General features: G+C 40.0%; 2 protein-coding genes across 2 annotated transcripts in view; one reads left to right on the top strand and one right to left on the bottom strand.

Annotated features, from left to right (window-relative positions):
• Positions 1 to 19,538, bottom strand: part of LOC133652198 (phosphatidylethanolamine-binding protein 4) — a 424,418-nt gene that overhangs the window by 306,499 nt on the left and 98,381 nt on the right. The gene's annotated exons all lie outside the window — the stretch shown is intronic.
• LOC133652128 (WD repeat and FYVE domain-containing protein 3-like) overlaps positions 12,941 to 19,538 on the top strand; it is an 81,444-nt gene continuing 74,846 nt past the window's right edge. Inside the window, exon 1 of the mRNA XM_062050538.1 lies at positions 12,941 to 13,189. The gene's annotated coding sequence lies outside the window, so the exon portion shown is untranslated. The remainder of the gene's footprint in view (positions 13,190 to 19,538) is intronic.

The following is a 19,538-nucleotide window of genomic DNA, read 5'->3' as shown; positions in this document are numbered from 1 at the left end:
CAAGCAACCTTCTGGTGTGCATTACCGCCACCTACTGTAATGGAGTGTGGACCGAGGTGGATCCCTACTCTATATTCTTTTATTTAACCCAGTGTTTTTTAAATATGTGTGTAACAAGTCGTGTTGCGGGGTTCACTGTGAACTGGAAGAATCAGGCTGGTTAGCAGGATTTTGAGTTTGTTTTATTTTATTTTTATTTTATTTTGGATTTTTGGGTCTCTCTCTCTCCTTCTCACTCTCCGTCTCTCTCTGTCTCTCCGGGCTCCTCTGCCTCTCCGGGCTCCTCACGCTGCTTTAAATAAAGAGACAGGTGATCAGACAACCTGTTCCAGCTGGGTTATCCACTCACCTGCAGCTGCTCCGTAGCCGGCTTCCGCACATATGCTCTGCCCACAGGCGACTCGTGGACCACGCCCCCTCCACAATGTGTATATTGCTTTATATCTTATGTGTCCTGAGTTAAATCCTAATATATCTTCCACTGCTAACCTAATATTCTCTTTCACTAACTTACTTTCCAGTATTTCCCTTTCTCTATTGTATTTCCTACAATGTATTAAAACATGTCCTACACTTTCTATCTGATGGCAAGAATCACACAGTCCTGTAGTATGTTCCCTATCAATTTCAATTAACTATTTAGATATGCATGTCCTAATCTCATTCTAGTAATAATGTCTTCTTCCTTCCTATTTCTATTGCCTCCTCTCATTACACCTACTCTCTTCTGGACTTTGTAATGCTCTCTACCTTTTATTTCCTTATTGCAATTAACCTGCCACTTTTTATTGTGTTCTATCTTAATTATGTTCTTCACTTCTTCTTTATTGTGCTTAATCTCCATGTTTACTTCTGTTTTAGTGGTTGCTTGTTTTGCGTATCTATCAGCTAATTCATTCCCCACAACTCCTACATGAGCAGGAACCCAAAGAAATGTTACCATACCTCCCGCTTTATTTATTCTGTAGATTGCCTGATCTATTTCATAAACTAAATCTTGTCTTGTTTCTGATGCTATGTTTTTTATGCTAATCAATGCACTGCTGGAGTCCGAGCACACGACTGCTTTCCTTGCTTTATTTTCCTCTATCCAGTTAACTGCCATATAAATTGCAACCAATTCCCCTGTAAAAACAGATAAGTTATCACTGATTCTTTTATTTAATACTATGTTTCCTTGCGGGATAATTGCTGCAGCTCCTACTTTATTATTTATAGTCTTTGATGCATCTGTGTATACCATGATGTTGTCTAAAAACGTTTCCTCAATCCATTGTTCTGTCTGGTAACTATTTAAATGTATATTGTTTAGTAATTGCATGTTTACCTTTGGGTTTTCATACATCCACGGTGGAATTGCAGGGATTGGTACTGTAAGGCTAACTTTAATATTGTCAATTTGAGCTTTATTACATATGTCTCCTATTATCCACCCGAAACTATTCATTTTTTTCTTCTCTTTTTCTTGGCTGTTTAGTAGCACTTGGTGAGTTGGATGTCCGTTGGATGTCCTTGCTTGGATCCTTTTAAGTTTGCCCAATAAACTACTGACAGTTGATCTATCCTCATGTCTAAAGGTTTTTAATTCATTTCTATTTGTAATGCTGCAACTGGGCTTTATTTTGTAGCTCCACAACATAACCTCAAAGCCTGTGATTGGATCCTGTCTATTTTCCCAAGTAATGTTTTTGAATCAGATTGGTAAATGATGCATCCATAATCAATAACAGATCGAATTAAAGTGATATATATTGCTTTCAATGTCTGCCTATCAGCCCCCCAATCTTTACCCCTCAAAGCCCTCATTATATTTAACACCTTTTTATTTTTCTCCACTATTTTGCTGATGTGGGTTGACCTACATATGTGGTCCTCTCCAAGGTTTCTCATAGTCATTCACATTGACGTCCCACTGGGGTGAGTTTTCCTTGCCCGTATGTGGGCTCTGTACCGAGGATGTCGTTGTGGCTTGTACAGCCCTTTGAGACACTTGTGATTTAGGGCTATATAAATAAACATTGATTGATTGATTGATTGATTATCAAACCATATTCCCAAATATTTAAATACTTGTACCTCTTCTATATTTTCTCCATATAGTTTAATTTGGAGCTTGTTTTGTACTTTCCTCTTTGTAAAATTTGTGACTTTTGTCTTTCCAACAGAGAATGTTAAACCCTAAGCCGTTCCCCATTCTTGAACATTATTTACCGCTTTTTGAATCTTCTTTTCTACATGATTAGTATTTCTACCTCTCTTCCACATCACTCCATCATCAGCAAACAGTGCCACCTCCACTAACCCTTCCACTTCACTAAAAACTTCATTTATCATTATCGAAAATAGTACTGGACTTATTATACTCCCTTGCGGGGTCCCATTTTCCACTTCATATTCTCTACTATATTCATTCTCTATTTTTACTAATATTGTTCTACTTGTTAAGAAGTCTTTTATCCATCTATACATTTTCCCTCTAATCCCAATTTTATTTAGTTTTATCATCAACCCCTGTTTCCACAACATATCATAAGCTTTCTCTATGTCAAAAAAATACTGCAATTATACTTTCTTTATTTATTTGTCCCTTTCTAATTTCCTCTTCCAGCTGCACCGCTGGGTCGTTTGTGTTTCTTGCTTTGCGAAATCCACTTTGGTAGTTTTTTTATTATTTCTTTTGACTCTAAATAATATACTAGTCTTTCATTAGGGCCCGCATGGCCCTGTATAAAGGACTCCCACAGGGAGTCCTTTGTACAGGGACAGAGGACTCTGTTGAAATTGTAAGGTTTTATTATTATTATTATTATTCTTTCTTTTTTCTTCCGCAGCTTTGCGCACTACTTTGCCCCCCTTAACATGCTTCAAAACTCACCAAATTTATACACACATCAAACAACGCGAACAAAACTCTTTAGTGGAAAAACCAAACCCCAAAAATCTAAATTGCACTCTAGCGCCCCCTAGGAAAAAAACACAGACACAACTTCCTCTAACTCTCAGTACAAATATCGTAGAGACAGGAAACAAAAACCTCTATGTAGGTCTGACTTAGAGCTAGATTTCATACACTGACATCTTTCAGCAAAAATCAACAGGAAGTTGGCAATCACCGCTTCAAAACAAAAGTTTCATAAAAACACTCATTTTTGCCTCTTTGAGCTGTAATTTCACCCCCTTAAAATACTTCAAAACTCACCAAACTTTTTACACACATCAGGACTGACGGAAATTGCGATCTAATAAAAAAACCGAACCCCAAAACTCAAAATTGCGCTCTAGCGCCCCCTAGGAAGAAAAAACAGACAAAACTGCTCCTCGGAGGAAAACAGACAAAACTGCTTGTAACTTCCGGTAGGAACGTCTTAGAGACATGAAACAAAAACCTCTATGTAGGTCTCACTTAGACCTACATTTCATAGATTGACATCCTTCAGCAACTAGCACCTGCCAAATATGCGGGCCCGACCAACGCTGCTTGCAGCTTTAATTAATAATTGTTTCCATTACTTTGCCCAAATTTGAGGTCAATGCTATCGGCCTATAATTACCTGTCTCTTCCGGGTCTTTCCCTGGTTTGCATATTGGAATTATTACAGCTTCTTTCCACTCAGCTGGTAATTTTCCTTCTTCATATATCCTATTGTATAATTTCAAGACCACTTCTTTGCCAATGCTACTTAAGTTTTTGATAATCTGATAACTCACCTGGTCTTTTCCTGGTGTCGTATTTTTAACCTTTTTCAATATTCGAACCATTTCATTCAAAGAAAATGTCATATCTATAGTGTAATAAAGCTATTATTGTTGTCTTCCATCATTTCCCCAATATTTAAACTAATTCTTTATTCTCTCTTTTGTTTTTGTACATTTCTCAAATTATCATTACTGTGCACTTTAACAAATGTTTTTGCTAAAAGTTCTGCTTTTTCTTTATTTTCTACCACACACCGTGTCCCATCTTTCATCACATGGTTTTTATGTTCACTTCTGATCCCTGACATTTTCTTGATCATTCCCCACACTTGGCCTAAAGGAGTAGTTCTATTTAGTGATTCACAAAATGTTCTCCAATAGTGTTTTCTTGTCTTTTTAATAATGTACCTTACTTTAGCTTGGTGCCTTTATATTGGATCATATCTTGGAAATTATGTGTTCTTCTCATTATTTTAAATGCTCTATTCTGTTCTTTTATTGCGTCTGTGCACGCTTGTGTCCACCATGGCACTATCTTCCTTCTTTTCCCTATTCTACTCCTTGGTATGCTCTGTTTGACTGCTTCCATTATGCACTTTGTAATATCTGTATTTAGTTGTTCAATATCTTAATTTATATCCACTTCCTTTAATGTCATGTCAGTAATTTCCCTAAATTGTCCCCAATCACTGTGATTATACTTCCATCTTCCTTCTATTTTAGTGCTTTCTGTCCTTTGGTTTATGTTTATGTGAATGAAGATTGGGTAGTGATTACTTCCTATAGTGCTGTCTTTATTTACTTCCCACTCCACCTTTCCTGCTAACCCTTGTGACACTAGTGTTAAATCTATTGCTGTTTCTTTACCCGTAACTACATCTAACCTTGTTCCCGACAAATCATTCACACACACCAGTTCTTTTTCCTCCAAAAATGCTTCCAATGTTTCCCCATTCCAGTCATCCCTTTCACCCCACATTGTGCTATATGCATTAAAGGCCTACTGAAATGAATTTTTTTTATTTAAACGGGGATAGCAGATCCATTCAATGTGTCATACTTGATCATTTCGCGATATTGCCATATTTTTGCTGAAAGGATTTAGTAGAGAACAACGACGATAAAGTTTGCAACTTTTGGTCGCTGATAAAAAAAAGCCTTGCCCCTACCGGAAGTAGAGTGACGTCACAGGCTGGAGGGCTGCTCACATTTCCCTATTGTTTACAATGCAGCGAGAGAGATTCGGACCGAGAAAGCGACGATTACCCCATTAATTTGAGCGAGGATGAAAGATTTGTGGATGAGGAAACGTGAGAGTGAAGGACTAGAATGCAGTGCAGGACGTATCTTTTTTCGCTCTGACCGTAACTTAGGTACAAGGGTTCATTGGATTCCACACTTTCTCCTTTTTCTATTGTGGATCACGGATTTGTATTTTAAACCACCTCGGATACTATATCCTCTTGAAAATGAGAGTCGAGAACGCGAAATGGACATTCACAGTGACTTTTATCTCCACGACAATACATCGGTGAAGCTCTTTAGCTACTGAGCTAACGTGATAGCATCGGGCTCAAATGCAGATAGAAACAAAATAAATAAACCACTGACTGGAAGGATAGACAGAAGATCAACAATACTATTAAACCGTGGACATGTAAATACACGGTTAATAATTTCCAGCTTGGCGAAGCTTAAAAATGCTGTTGCTAACGACGCCATTGAAGCTAACTTAGCAATGGGACCTCACAGAGCTATGATAAAAACATTAGCGCTCCACCTACGCCAGCCAGCCCTCATCTGCTCATCAACACCCGTGCTCACCTGCGTTCCAGCCATCGACGGAAGGACGAAGGACTTCACCCAATCATCCATGCGGTCGGCAGCTAGCGTCGGCTAGCGCGTCTGCTATCCAAGTATTCCGTTTAACTAGTGACATCACGCGCATACGTCATCATACATAGACATTTTCAACCGGAAGTTTAGCTGGAAATTTAAAATTGCACTTTATAAGTTAACCCGGCCGTATTGGCATGTGTTGCAATGTTAAGATTTTCTCATTGATATATAAACTAACAGACTGCGTGGTCGGTAGTAGTGGGTTTCAGTAGGCCTTTAAAGTCACCACACCAAATGATATTGCCACTCCAGTGCTCGACTATTGTTTCTAGTTGATGAATTTGTAATTTCTTGCATGGATTATAGAAGTTTAGCACTTTGTATCTTTCTTTATTATTCCATACTTCTACTCCTACTATTTCTAGTTCTTGTTTTACTTTTAATATTGTATAATGCATGTCTTCTTTAATAAATATGGCACATCCTCCTCCTTGCCCATCATTCCTAACTTTACGTATTGTTATATATCCTTTTATTATAAAGTTCAATTTTGGCTTCAGCCATGTTTCTTGAATACATATTATATGTGGTTTAGTTTTCATATTATTAAAATATCCCTTTAGTTCCTGTCCGTTTGCTATTAGACTTCTGGCATTCCACTGAACAATTAACATGGCGTTGGATTGTGGTAACATGACTTCATCTCGTCTACTCTCTGTAGTTCACCTTGTACCTGTTCCCAAGATAGTTCTTTTAAATTTAAAAACTTTGCTAATGCTTTGACTATTATTTTGATCTTCTCAATCTTAATTCTTGCCTGTTCTGTACAATTTATTACATATGCCAGGAACACAACTAGCTTGTCCATGGAAATTCCTGTATTTGCTGCCTCTTGTTTTTTATTACTTGAACTATTCTCACTTCTGTCTTGTTCTGCACTTTCTTGATTTCTTACTTTAACTACCTCTGCGTATGTAATATTTATTTCTACTCTGATTTGCTATACTTCTGTTGCCTGTTTCCTAATGACACATCCCCCATACGCTTTCCTTGTGATTCCCGCCACAGTTACAACACTTGAGCTGTTCATGACTTTCACATTGTCCAGAATCATGCTCCCCTCCACACCTTCCACATCTCAACTTAGCATGACACACACTAGCTATGTGCCCATAGTGTTGGCACTTGAAACAGCGTACTGGGGGTGGGACGTAAGCTCTAACGTAAAAGCTTAAAAACCCAATCATAATTCTTTCCGGTAGGACTTCCTCTACAAACTGTACTAGCACAGATTCGCTCTCCGTCTTTTCTCCGTTTCTAAATGCCATCATTCTCGTCATCACTGTGACAGTTCCCCCTTTTATTTCTCTTTTCAAATCATCTAAATTTTCACCTCTTGGGATTCCTGTCACGACTCCTCTTGCCCCCTTTCGTTCTCCCACTTCGATTTGTTCCTTTATTATCTTGTTGCACAGCTTTTGCAGCCTTTGTTCTTTTGCTCTCCATTTTTACATTTAATCAAAAGCCGTCCGTCCCTGAGCACCTTCGCTATCTCCCCCTCTCCAATGTCCTTCTTTAACCCCTTAACTAGTGTCATCAAACTAATGTCATTCATGTCTTGACCTGATTTAAACGTATATATGATCTTGTAATTATCTTCCATAACCTTTTTCCTCATGGGCAGTAGCTCCACCCACTCGGCAGATGACTTTATGAATTTCTTTAATAAGAAAATTGAACTCATTAGAAAGGAGATTAAAGACAACGCATCCCAGCTACAACTGGGTTCTATTAACACAAATACGACTGTATATACGACGGATACCGCCCTCCAAAATAGTCTCTCTATTTTTGATGAAATAACATTAGAGGAATTATTACAGCGTGTAAGTGGGATAAAACAAACAACATGTTTACTTGACCCACTTCCTGGGAAACTTATCAAGGAACTGTTTGTATTATTAGGTCCATCAGTGTTAAATATTATAAACTTATCACTTTCCTCCGGCACTGTTCCCCTAGCATTCAAAAAAGCGGTTATTCATCCTCTGCTCAAAAGACCTAACCTCGATCCTGACCTCATGGTAAACTACCGACCGGTCTCCCACCTTCCGTTTATTTCGAAAATTCTCGAAAAAATAGTTGCACAGCAGCTAAATGAACACTTAGTGACTAACAATCTCTGTGAACCTTTTCAATCCGGTTTCAGGGCAAATCACTCTACGGAGACAGCCCTCGCAAAAATGACTAATGATATATTGCTAACAATGGATTCTGATGCGTCATCTATGTTGCTGCTTCTTGATCTTAGCGCCGCTTTCGATACCGTCAATCATAATATTTTATTAGAGCGTATCAAAACACGTGTTGGTATGTCAGACTTAGCCTTGTCGTGGTTTAACTCTTATCTTACTGACAGGATGCAGTGCGTCTCCCATAACAATGTGACCTCGGACTATGTCAAGGTAACGTGCGGAGTTCCCCAGGGTTCGGTTCTTGGCCCTGCACTCTTTAGTATTTACATGCTGCCGCTGGGTGACATCATACGCAAATACGGTGTTAGCTTTCACTGTTATGCTGATGACACCCAACTCTACATGCCCCTAAAGCTGACCAACACGCCGGATTGTAGTTAGCTGGAGGCGTGTCTTAATGAAATTAAACAATGGATGTCCGCTAACTTTTTGCAACTCAACGCTAAGAAAACGGAAATGCTGATTATCGGTCCTGCTAGACACCGACATCTATTTAATAATACCACCTTAACATTTGACAACCAAACAATTACACAAGGCGACTCGGTAAAGAATCTGGGTATTATCTTCGACCCAACTCTCTCGTTTGAGTCACACATTAAGAGTGTTACTAAAACGGCCTTCTTTCATCTCCGTAATATCGTTAAAATTCATTCCATTTTGTCCACTAGAGACGCTGAGATCATTATTCATGCGTTCGTTACGTCTCGTCTCGATTACTGTAACGTATTATTTTCGGGTCTCCCTATGTCTAGCATTAAAAGATTACAGTTGGTACAAAATGCAGCTGCTAGACTTTTGACAAAAACAAGAAAGTTTGATCATATTACGCCTATACTGGCTCACCTGCACTGGCTTCCTGTGCACTTAAGATGCGACTTTAAGATTTTACTACTTACGTATAAAATACTACACGGTTTAGCTCCGCCTATCTCGCCGATTGTATTGTACCATATGTCCCGACAAGAAATCTGCGTTCAAAGAACTCCGGCTTATTAGTGATTCCCAGAGCCCAAAAAAAGTCTGCGGGCTATAGAGCGTTTTCTATTCGGGCTCCAGTACTCTGGAATGCCCTCCCGGTAACAGTTAGAGATGCTACCTCAGTAGAAGCATTTAAGTCCCATCTTAAAACTCATTTGTATACTCTAGCCTTTAAATAGACCCCCTTTTTAGACCAGTTGATCTGCCGTTTCTTTTCTTCTCTTCTCTGCTCCCCTCTCCCTTGGAAGGGGGAGTTGCACAGGTCCGGTGGCCATGGATGAAGTGCTGGCTGTCCAGAGTCGGGACCCCGGGTGGACCGCTAGCCTGTGCATCGGTTGGGGACATCTCTGCGCTGCTGACCCGTCTCCGCTCGGGACGGTTTCCTGCTGGCCCAACTATGGACTGGACTCTGGCTGATGTGTTGGATCCACTGTGGACTGGACTTTCACAATATTATGTCAGACCCACTCGACATCCATTGCTTTCGGTCTCCCCTGGAGGGGTGGGGGTTACCCACATATGCGGTCCTCTCCAAGGTTTCTCATAGTCATTCACACCGACGTCCCACTGGGGTGAGTTTTTCCTTGCCCGTATGTGGGCTCTGTACCGAGGATGTCGTTGTGGCTTGTGCAGCCCTTTGAGACACTTGTGATTTAGGGCTGTATAAATAAACATTAATTGATTGACAATACGAAGGTCCTGAGTAGTCCTGAGTTCAATCCCGGGCTCGGGATCTTTCTGTGTGGAGTTTGCATGTTCTCCCTGTGACTGCGTGGGTTCCCTCCGGGTACTCCGGCTTCCTCCCACCACCAAAAAAATGCACCTGGGGATAGGTTGATTGGCAACACTAAATTTGCCCTAGTGTGTGAATGTGAGTGTGAATGTTGTCTGTCTATCTGTGTTGGCCCTGCGATGAGGTGGCGACTTGTCCAGGGTGTACCCAGCCTTCCGCCTGAATGCAGCTGAGATGGGCTCCAGCACCCCCCGCGACCCCAAAAAGGGACAAGCTGTAAAAAATGGATGGATGGAACCTTTTTCCTCTTTTCTACTCCTTCATCTTCTTCGTGTATTCTTCTAGCACTCGACTTTCCTTCATGCCCTCCTCTCCCCTTCTTTCCTCTCGCCCCTTTAGTCCTGTCCATGTCCATACCTTCCTCATACATCCCGTCACTATCCCCTTCCATCTCAATCCAGTCACAAAACAGTTTATGCACAACCGCCAAAAGATTTAAAGGCCTACTGAAACCCACTACTACCGACCACGCAGTCTGATAGTTTATATATCAATGAGGAAATCTTAACATTGCAACACATGCCAATACGGCCGGGTTAACTTATAAAGTGCAATTTTAAATTTCCCGCCACACTTCCGGTTGAAAACGTTTTATTATGCTGACGTATGCGTGTGACGTCAGGAGGGCAAGGGAAGTATTCGGAGCCCGTAGAATCCTATACAAAAAGCTCTGTTTTCATTTCATAATTCCACAGTATTCTGGACATCTGTGTTGGTGAATCTTTTGCAATTTGTTTAAAGGCCTACTGAAATGAATTTTTTTTATTTAAACGGGGATAGCAGATCCATTCTATGTGTCATACTTGATCATTTTGCGATATTGCCATATTTTTGCTGAAACGTCGATAAAGTTCGCAACTTTTGGTCTCTGATTAAAAAAAACCTTGCAACTACCGGAAGTAGCGTGACGTTGTCAGTTGTTCACTCCCTCATATTTTCCTATTGTTTTCAACGCAGCTAGAGCTATTCGGACCATTACCCCATTAATTTGAGCGAGGATGAAAGATTCGTGGACGAGGAACGTTAGAGTGACGGACTAGAATGCAGTGAAATACATATTTTTTTTCGCTCTGACCGTAACTTAGGTACAAGCTGGCTCATTGGATTCCACACTCTCTCCTTTTTCTATTGTGGATCACGGATTTGTATTTTAAACCACCTCGGATACTATATCCTCTTGAAAATGAGAGTCGAGAACGCGAAATGGACATTCAGTGCCTTTTATCTCCACGACAATACATCGACGAAGCTCATGCTAATTACCATGAGCTAACGTGATAGCATCTGTCTCAAATGCAGATAGAAACAAAATAAATAAATCCCTGACTGGAAGGATAGACAGAAGATCAACAATACTATTAAACCATGTACATGTAACTACACGGTTAATAGATCTCAGCCTGGCAAAGCTTAACAATGCTGTTGCTAACGACGCTAAGGCTGACTTAGCAACTTAGCAACCGGACCTCACAGAGTTATGATAAAAACATAAAAACATTAGCGCTCCACCTACGCCAGCCAGCCATCAACTGCCAAGCTCATCAACACCCGTGCTCACCTGCGTTCCAGCGATCGACGGCGCGACGAAGGACTTCACCCGATCATCCGTGCGGTGGCCGGTTAGCATCGGCTAGCGCGTCTGCTATCCAAGTGAGTAATCCTTGTTGTGTTGCTACAGCCAGCCGCTACACCGACCCACCTACAACGTTCTTCTTTGCAGCCTCCATTGTTCATTAAACAAATTGCAAAAGATTGACCAACACAGATGTCCAGAATACTGTGGAATTATGAAATGAAAACAGAGCTTTTTTGTATTGTATTCAATGGGGAAGGCATACCTCTGTTTCCCGGGCTACGTCACACGCATACGTCATCCTCCGAAGGCTTTTTCAACCGGAAGTGTGGCGGGACATTTAAAATTGCACTTTATAAGTTAACCCGGCCGTATTGGCATGTGTTGCAATGTTAAGATTTCATCATTGATATATAAACTATCAGACTGCGTGGTCGGTAGTAGTGGGTTTCAGTAGGCCTTTAATGAACAATGGAGACTGCAAAGAAGAACGTTGTAGGTGGGATCGGTGTATTAGCGGCTGGCTGTAGCAACACAACAAGGACTACTTACTTGGATAGCAGACACCTAGCCGATGCTAGCCGCCAACCCCACGGATGATCGGGTGAAGTCCTTCGTCGCGCCGTCGATTGCTGGAACGCAGGTGAGCACGGGTGTTGATGAGCAGATGAGGGCTGGCTGGCGTAGGTGGAACGCTAATGTTTTTATCATAGCTCTGTGAGGTCTGGTTGCTAAGTCAGCGTCGTTAGCAAAAGCATTGTTAAGCTTTGCCAGGCTGAGAATTATTAACCGTGTAGTTACATGTCCATGGTTTAATAGTATTGTTGATCTTCTGTCTATCCTTCCAGTCAGGGATTTATGTATTTTGTTTGTATCTGCATTTGAGAACGATGCTCTTACGTTAGCTCAGTAGCTAAGTGTGTCACCGATGTATTGTCGTGGAGATAAAAGTCACTGTGAATGTCCATTTCGCGTGCTCGACTCTCATTTTCAAGAGGATATAGTATCCGAGGTGGTTTAAAATACAAATCCGTGATCCACAATAGAAAAAGGAGAGAGTGTGGAATCCAATGAGCCAGCTTGTACCTAAGTTACAGTCAGAGCGAAAAAAGATACGTCCATCACTGCCTCTCTAGTCCTTCACTCTAACGTTCCTCATCCACGAATCTTTCATCCTCGCTCAAATTAATGGGGTAATCGTCGCTTTGTCGCTCCGAATCTCTCTCGCTCCATTGTAAACAAAGGGGAATTGTGAGGAATATTACCTCCTGTGACGTCACGCTACTTCCGGTACAGGCAAGGCTTTTTTTTATCAGCGAGCAAAAGTTGCGAACTTTATCGTCGATTTTCTCTACTAAATCCTTTCAGCAAAAATATGGCAATATCGCGAAATGATCAAGTATGACACATAGAATGGATCTGCTATTCCCGTTTAAATTAAAAAAATTCATTTCAGTAGGCCTTTAAGACACGCTCACTGTCAGCCACCGCTCCTTCTCCTCACAATGTTGGTGGTGTCTGCTTCCGTTCCTCCGCTAGATGTCAGCGGTGTTCCTTACAATGTTGTCCGGGTGGTGTCTTCTTCTGTTCCTCCACTAGATGTCAAGTGTGTTCCTCACAATGTTGTCCGAGTGGTGTCTTCTTCTGTTCCTCCGCTAGATGTCAGCGGTGTTCCTCACTATGTTGTCCGGGTGGTGTCTTCTTCTGTTCCTCCGCTAGATGTCAGCGGTGTTCCTCACAATGTTGTCCGGTGGTGTCTTCTTCTGTTCCTCCGCTAGATGTCAGCGGTGTTCCTCACAATGTTGTCCGGGCTGCTGGGCTCCACAGGAGGATGCTCGCGGTCAGGACGTTGCCGGGACGATCCTTGCTATTATGTGGATGTCGAGGGGAGAAAAATGGCTACCGGCGATGAAGGAGAAGAGGGTGTCGCGATCACTTGTGGACTAACACGTCGAATGTAACCTATGGATGGACACGGAGGGCCCCGCCTGGAGCTAACCTACGCAGTGTGTCATAGCGGGCTGAGTGTTGAGCTGTGACCGCTGCTGGCTGGTAGGTTCTAGGCTACATGGAGCTTAGCTAGCACTTAGCATCGACACAAGTGTTTAATCTCGTCCCTTTCTGAAGGCAGCTCGCCTACAAAGTGTTGTGTTTCACGGACAGAAGAGTCCTCTTGCGTCGTCTTTCTGCTAAATGTCACACTTTAGCCGGAGTCGTGCTGCAGATGCTGCGAAGCTGCTAGCTAACGGACCTCTTTCATGCTAACTAACTACCCTTCATGCTAACTAACTACCCTTCATGCTAACTAACTACCCTTCATGTTAACTAACGACCATCCATGCTAACTAACTACCCTTAAAGCTAACTAACTACCTTTCATTGTTAACTAACGACCCTTCATGCTAACTAACTATCATCAATTGTTAACTAACTACCCTTCATGCTAACTAACTATCATCCATTGCTAACTAACTACCCTTCATTGCTAACTAACTACATGTACCGTCGCAGGGGTGACTCGGTTTATTTTATTAATTATCTATGGTCTTGTAGTTTGTCTCTGGATGCGGGCTGCTTACTCAACCAGAACCAGAACTGAGCCCAGTCATGTTTTCTTCATATGTCCTCCAGTACAAACACATCTAGTACTTATTTTATGTTATATTAGGTGTTACACTCTTAAAGTGTTACATGTGTAACGCAAACATATTATTTTCCTATGTCCTCCTGTACAACACACTTAATATTTATTTATTTGATGTTACACTCATGTAACAAGCATAATATTTTCAAATGTCCTCTGTACAACAAATATATCTTTGGTGTTACATGCATGATGTACTGTATGCATTATACATGTAATACCAACACATGATGTTGTTATTATTTTATGTGTTACTTGTGTAACACTAATATAGCATTTTCATATTGTCCTCCAGTACAATCAGACCTATTACTAATTTATTTAATGTTACATGCATGATATACTGTTTGCAAGCCTGTTACACTTGTAGCAGTAATACATGACATGTTACAGTATGAAAGCACGGTAACTGTTGTGTAATTGAAACAAAGTGTTACACATGCTGTTACACATATATCAGTAGTGCTTTGGTATGTTTCTAATGATGTGTTGCACATATTGCGTTACACGTGTAATACAAACATACTGGTAGTTTATTTGCTGGTAATGAATGATGTGAAGCTATGTTGTTACACATGCAAACTTCGTCCCTGGATGACTCCCACTCCAAGTGTGTGTGTGTGTGTGTGTGTGTGTGTGTGTGTGTGTGTGTGTGTGTGTGTGTGTGTGTGTGTGTGTGTGTGTGTGTGTGTGTGTGTGTGTGTGTGTGTGACAGTGGGTGTCAGTGAGATGGTTGTTGTTTCTGGAGAAGGAGCGGTTGTAATAAAGCAGGAGAGAATAAAAGTTAATTAGCACCAGGGGAACCTCACGCTTGTCACCCGGGCCAGCTGAGCGGCAAAAACATGTTCCATGCTTAGGCGCTGGAGATGTTGTGTGTGTTGTTATTTGACATGAGTTCTTGGTCAAAATTAACCTTTGTATGCTGGTTGTTAAAATCAGTGCAGATTTCATCTGTAATCACTTTGTCACATTTGGAGGGCCCTCAGGTTCTTTGGAACTGGTTTCTCATCTGAATAGTTGAATAATTCAAGGCGCCACTGCTGCAGATATCAGAGCGACTGGCTTCATCCTCTGTCTCTCCGCCGTTGTGAAAACATCCAACCGATATTCAGGACAAATAAGAATGGGAGGTGGTTGCAGAAGAGAGTGGGGCGTGGCCAAGCCCTAAAGGCACCTGATCCAGGTGAGACAAAGTGGCAAACCCAAAAAAAACAAGAGGTAACAAAGCAGAGCTGCAACAGTATCTTCTTACTTGCTTGAGGCCGTGTTGCACTTCCAGAAAGACTTGCTCTACGTATGCCTCACTTAAAGGACCCATATGTAATACTTTCATTTTTCATTACCTTTTCTTATTACTTGTTATTACAAATGAACATTTGGTATGTCAACTATATTGTCCAATACAGCAGTGGTCCCCAACCACCGGGCCACGGCCCGGTGCCGGTCCGTGGACCGATTGGTACCGGGCCGCGGCCGCACAAGAAATAAAAAAATAATTTTTTATTATTTTTAAAAAAAATTAAATCAACATAAAAAACACAATATATACATTATATATCAATACAGTCTGCAGGGATACAGTCCGTAAGCACACATGATTGTATTTCTTTATGACAAAAAAAAAATATATTTTTATTTTTATTTTTTACTACCACTACCCCCCCACCCACCCATTTATCATTTATCATTTAGTTTTGGGTGTACATTAGGTTGCTAAGCATCCATCCATCCATTTTCTACCGCTTTTCCTTTTCGGGGTGGCGGGGGGTCGCTGGAGCCTATCTCAGCTACATTCGGCGGTAGGCTGGGTACACCTTGGACAAGTCGCCACCTCATCGCAGGGCCAACATAGATAGACAGACAACATTCACACTCACATTCACACAATAGGGCCAATTTAGTGTTGCCAATCAACCTATACCCGTTGGTTGTAGTTGGTTTTAGTCTTTCTTTTGTGATAGTACTGACAATAACCATATGATTGCCATTTGTTGTGATATTGTACGCAAGCATGATGTACTTTTCCTGAAAATAGCCTAATTTCTGTGTAAAATGTGTTAGTTAGAGATTTGTTATTGACATTGTCTATTCAGCTAATATGGTCCCATCACCTCCACCCCTAGTAAGAGGCAGTGGTAGTTTGAAGTTCCTTGGAGTAGCCCCCAGTCCATCCAGCTGGATTCGGCTGCGTATCTAGCAACCTCAGTCAGGGAGAAAGGGAGGGGACTGCAGAATTTTGAACGTGATTGCAGTACCATTTCTGGCCACATTTTTACATATAGCTCCTTTAACCATCTCCGAGATTTATTGTCTCGTTTAATTTCAGATGATCCACAACACATTGTGTGAACGTCCACAACAACTAGATACTGCTGCACAAACATGGGTAACATCAGGAAGTAAACAAACATGAGGCCTCTTCCCACCAAAGGTTCACTAACTTGAAGTTCCTCTAGTACCTGGAAATGTAGGTTCCTGGAACTAGAGGTTCCTGTAGAAGTGTGTGGTTCATGTTTCCACCACACTTCACAGTTCAGGTAGTTTCTACAAATCAGGCCGATGACGTATGGAGTTCTACACTGATACCAATGGAACATTTCAGCTCATATTTCCCTTACTGAAGTGTCAGTAAATGGAATACAAAGCAATAATATACTGTACAAAATTATATGATTTAGAAAATGAAGTGTACCGAATTGTTCATAAAAAGTCAGGCTTTAGTCCGCAGTGTCCAACAGTGAGACCGTCGGATTAATTCATGAGGGTCAGGTGAGTCCTTAAGGTTCATTTCAGCTGTAGATAACAACATATGCTGCAAATTCCGTATTATTTTTTCCTACACTTTGAATCCTGCGGCTTATAAAAACGGTGTGGCTAATTTATAGATAGGCCATAATATAAATATTTCAAACAACAACAAGCATATATACTGAGAAAGCATTTTATTGTTTGTGCTGTGGCGCCATCTTTTGGACGAGTTCGCTCACTGCAGGTGCTGCAGTGTTCTTCCATTTAGTACTTTCAACCGGAAGTTTAGTTTTCTAGACGGCCATAGCGTTTCTACTCGTATGGATTCTTCAGTCATCACTCCAAGCAACGTTTGTTAGTTTTACAATATGACTAAAACTATTCTTACTTACTAAAGCGTCCCATGTGTGATGTCTGTAGGAGTGTTTTCGTGCATATTTGTACGTCCTATTGTAATGTAATCAAGCTGGTGTTGTTAGCATTAGCTAATATGCTAACATGTTTACGTGTGTCTGTGTTAGTATTCTTAACTTATTCTCATTCTTTTTGTATAGTACAAATTCCTCACTAAAGTCACCAAAATGTCACCGTGGAGTTATTGAGTCTGTTTAGCTTTTTGGAAAGCTAGCTTCCGCAGCTAGTGGGTCCATGACAATGACTACTGTTTTGTTTGATCAGCCATTTTACTGCCACGTTACAGACACCGTTTGGAAACAATTAAAGTATGTAAATAAACATTTTTACATCATATTTAATGTACCTGTTATGTGCCATACTTACATCATAGTTAATGTACCTGTAATGTACCATACTTACATAATATTTAGTGTACCTGTAATGTATCATATCTACATCATATTTAATGTACCTGTAATGTACCATACTTACATCATATTTAATGTACCTGTAATTTACCATATCTACATCATATTTATTGTACCTGTAATTTACCATATCTACATCATATTTAATGTACCTGTAATGTACCATACTTACATCATATTTAATGTACATGTAATGTACCATACTTACATCATATTTAATGAGCTTATAATGTACAATACATACATCATATTTAATGTATCTGTAGTGTACCATATTTACATCATATTTATTATAATGTACCATACTTACATCATATTTAGTATACCTGTAATGTACCATACTTACATTATATTTAATGTACTTAGAATGTACCATACTTACATCATATTTAGTGTACCTGTTATGTACCATACTTACATCATATTTAATGTACATATAATGTTACCATACTTACATCATATTTAATGTACCTGTAATGTACCATATTTACATCATATTTAATGTACCTGTTATGTACCATACTTACATCATATTTAATGTACATGTAATGTGCCATACTTACATCATATTTAATGTACCTGGAATGTACCATATTTACATCATATTTAGTATACCTGTAATGTACCATACTTACATTATATTTAATGTACTTATAATGTACCATACTTACATCATATTTAGTATACCTGTAATGTACCATAGTTACATCATATTTAATGTACTTATAATGTACCATACTTATAATTAGTGTACCTGTAATGTACCATATTTACACCATATTTAATGTACTTATAATGTACCATACTTTCATCATATTTTATTTACCTGTAATGTACCATTTTACATCAGATTTAATGTACTTATAAGGTACCATACTTGCATCATATTTAGTATACCTGTAATGTACCATACTTGCATCATATTTAGTATACCTGTAATGTACCATACTTACATCATATTTAATGTACTTATAATGTACCATACTTATATTTAGTGTACCTGTAATGTACCATATTTACACCATATTTAATGTACTTATAATGTACCATACTTACATCATATTTTATTTACCTGTAATGTACCACACTTGCATCATATTTAGTATACCTGTAATGTACCATACTTACATCATATTTAATGTACCATATTTACATCATATTTAATGTACGTGTAATGTACCAGTGTTTCCCACACATTCATTTATTTGTGGCGGCCCGCCACGAAAGAATTACGTCCGCCACAAATTTAAAATTTTTTTTATTTATTTATTTATTTATTTTTTATTTTTTTGTCCTGTCCAGCTTCGCAGGCAAATCATATAGTTGATGTAGATGCCCATATCGGCTGTTCAGATTTACTTGACAAAAGAGAAGTGTAGGATACTTCTCTTGTTGCCTTATTTGTATTTGACTTTATTAAATGTATTTACCGTATTTCCTTGAATTGGCGCCGGGAATATAGTATTCGCCTGCCTAGAATTACAGCCGGGTCAAACTCGTTTCGCAAAATAATTAGCGCATGCTTGGCACTTCCGCCGGGTCAAATATGAGTCATTAAATGACTCCCGCCTCCAGGTGGTAGAGGGCGCTAGTGGTCCTTCTTGCGACTACCAGTACTGCAGGAGACAGGTACTGCAGAAGAAGACAACAAGCAGCAAGCATGCAGCAATTGTTTGCTTGCACTTTTAACATGGAGGATTACATATCTAAAATAAAACCGTTTTATAAACTGGACTTTCAATCGAAGCAGGAGGTAATAATTAAAGGAATATCTCCAGAGACTTTTAAAATTGAAGAAAGATGAGAAAGACTGCCTTTGATCAGAAGCAGCTGCACATGGACCCATCTACAAGTAAAGGTAAGATCATAATAACGTTTTTTTTATTAAATGTGTTTTTAATGATAAGGTATGCGCCGGAGTGAGAAGAGGTTTTAAAATAATTAGAGCATGCTTGCTCATTCCGCATGGTTTTGGTAACCGCAGGAGTGAGAAGAGGTTTTAAATTAATTAGCGCCCCTGCGGCTATTCAAGGAAATACGGTATATTAGAAACACAACATGTGTATATAACAAAGGGTGCAAAGTCTGCAGGCAGTAGGAAACACATGGTTAAGTGTAGGGAGTAAAACTGATGGCAGTCTAAAGTTCAATATTTTTGGAGCACTTTGTTCAGTGGATCAGATGT

The sequence above is a fragment of the Entelurus aequoreus genome, linkage group LG06 (assembly GCF_033978785.1).
Source record: "Entelurus aequoreus isolate RoL-2023_Sb linkage group LG06, RoL_Eaeq_v1.1, whole genome shotgun sequence".
NCBI classification, from domain to species: Eukaryota; Metazoa; Chordata; class Actinopteri; order Syngnathiformes; family Syngnathidae; genus Entelurus; species Entelurus aequoreus.
This window is presented reverse-complemented; position numbering and strand designations above follow the sequence as displayed.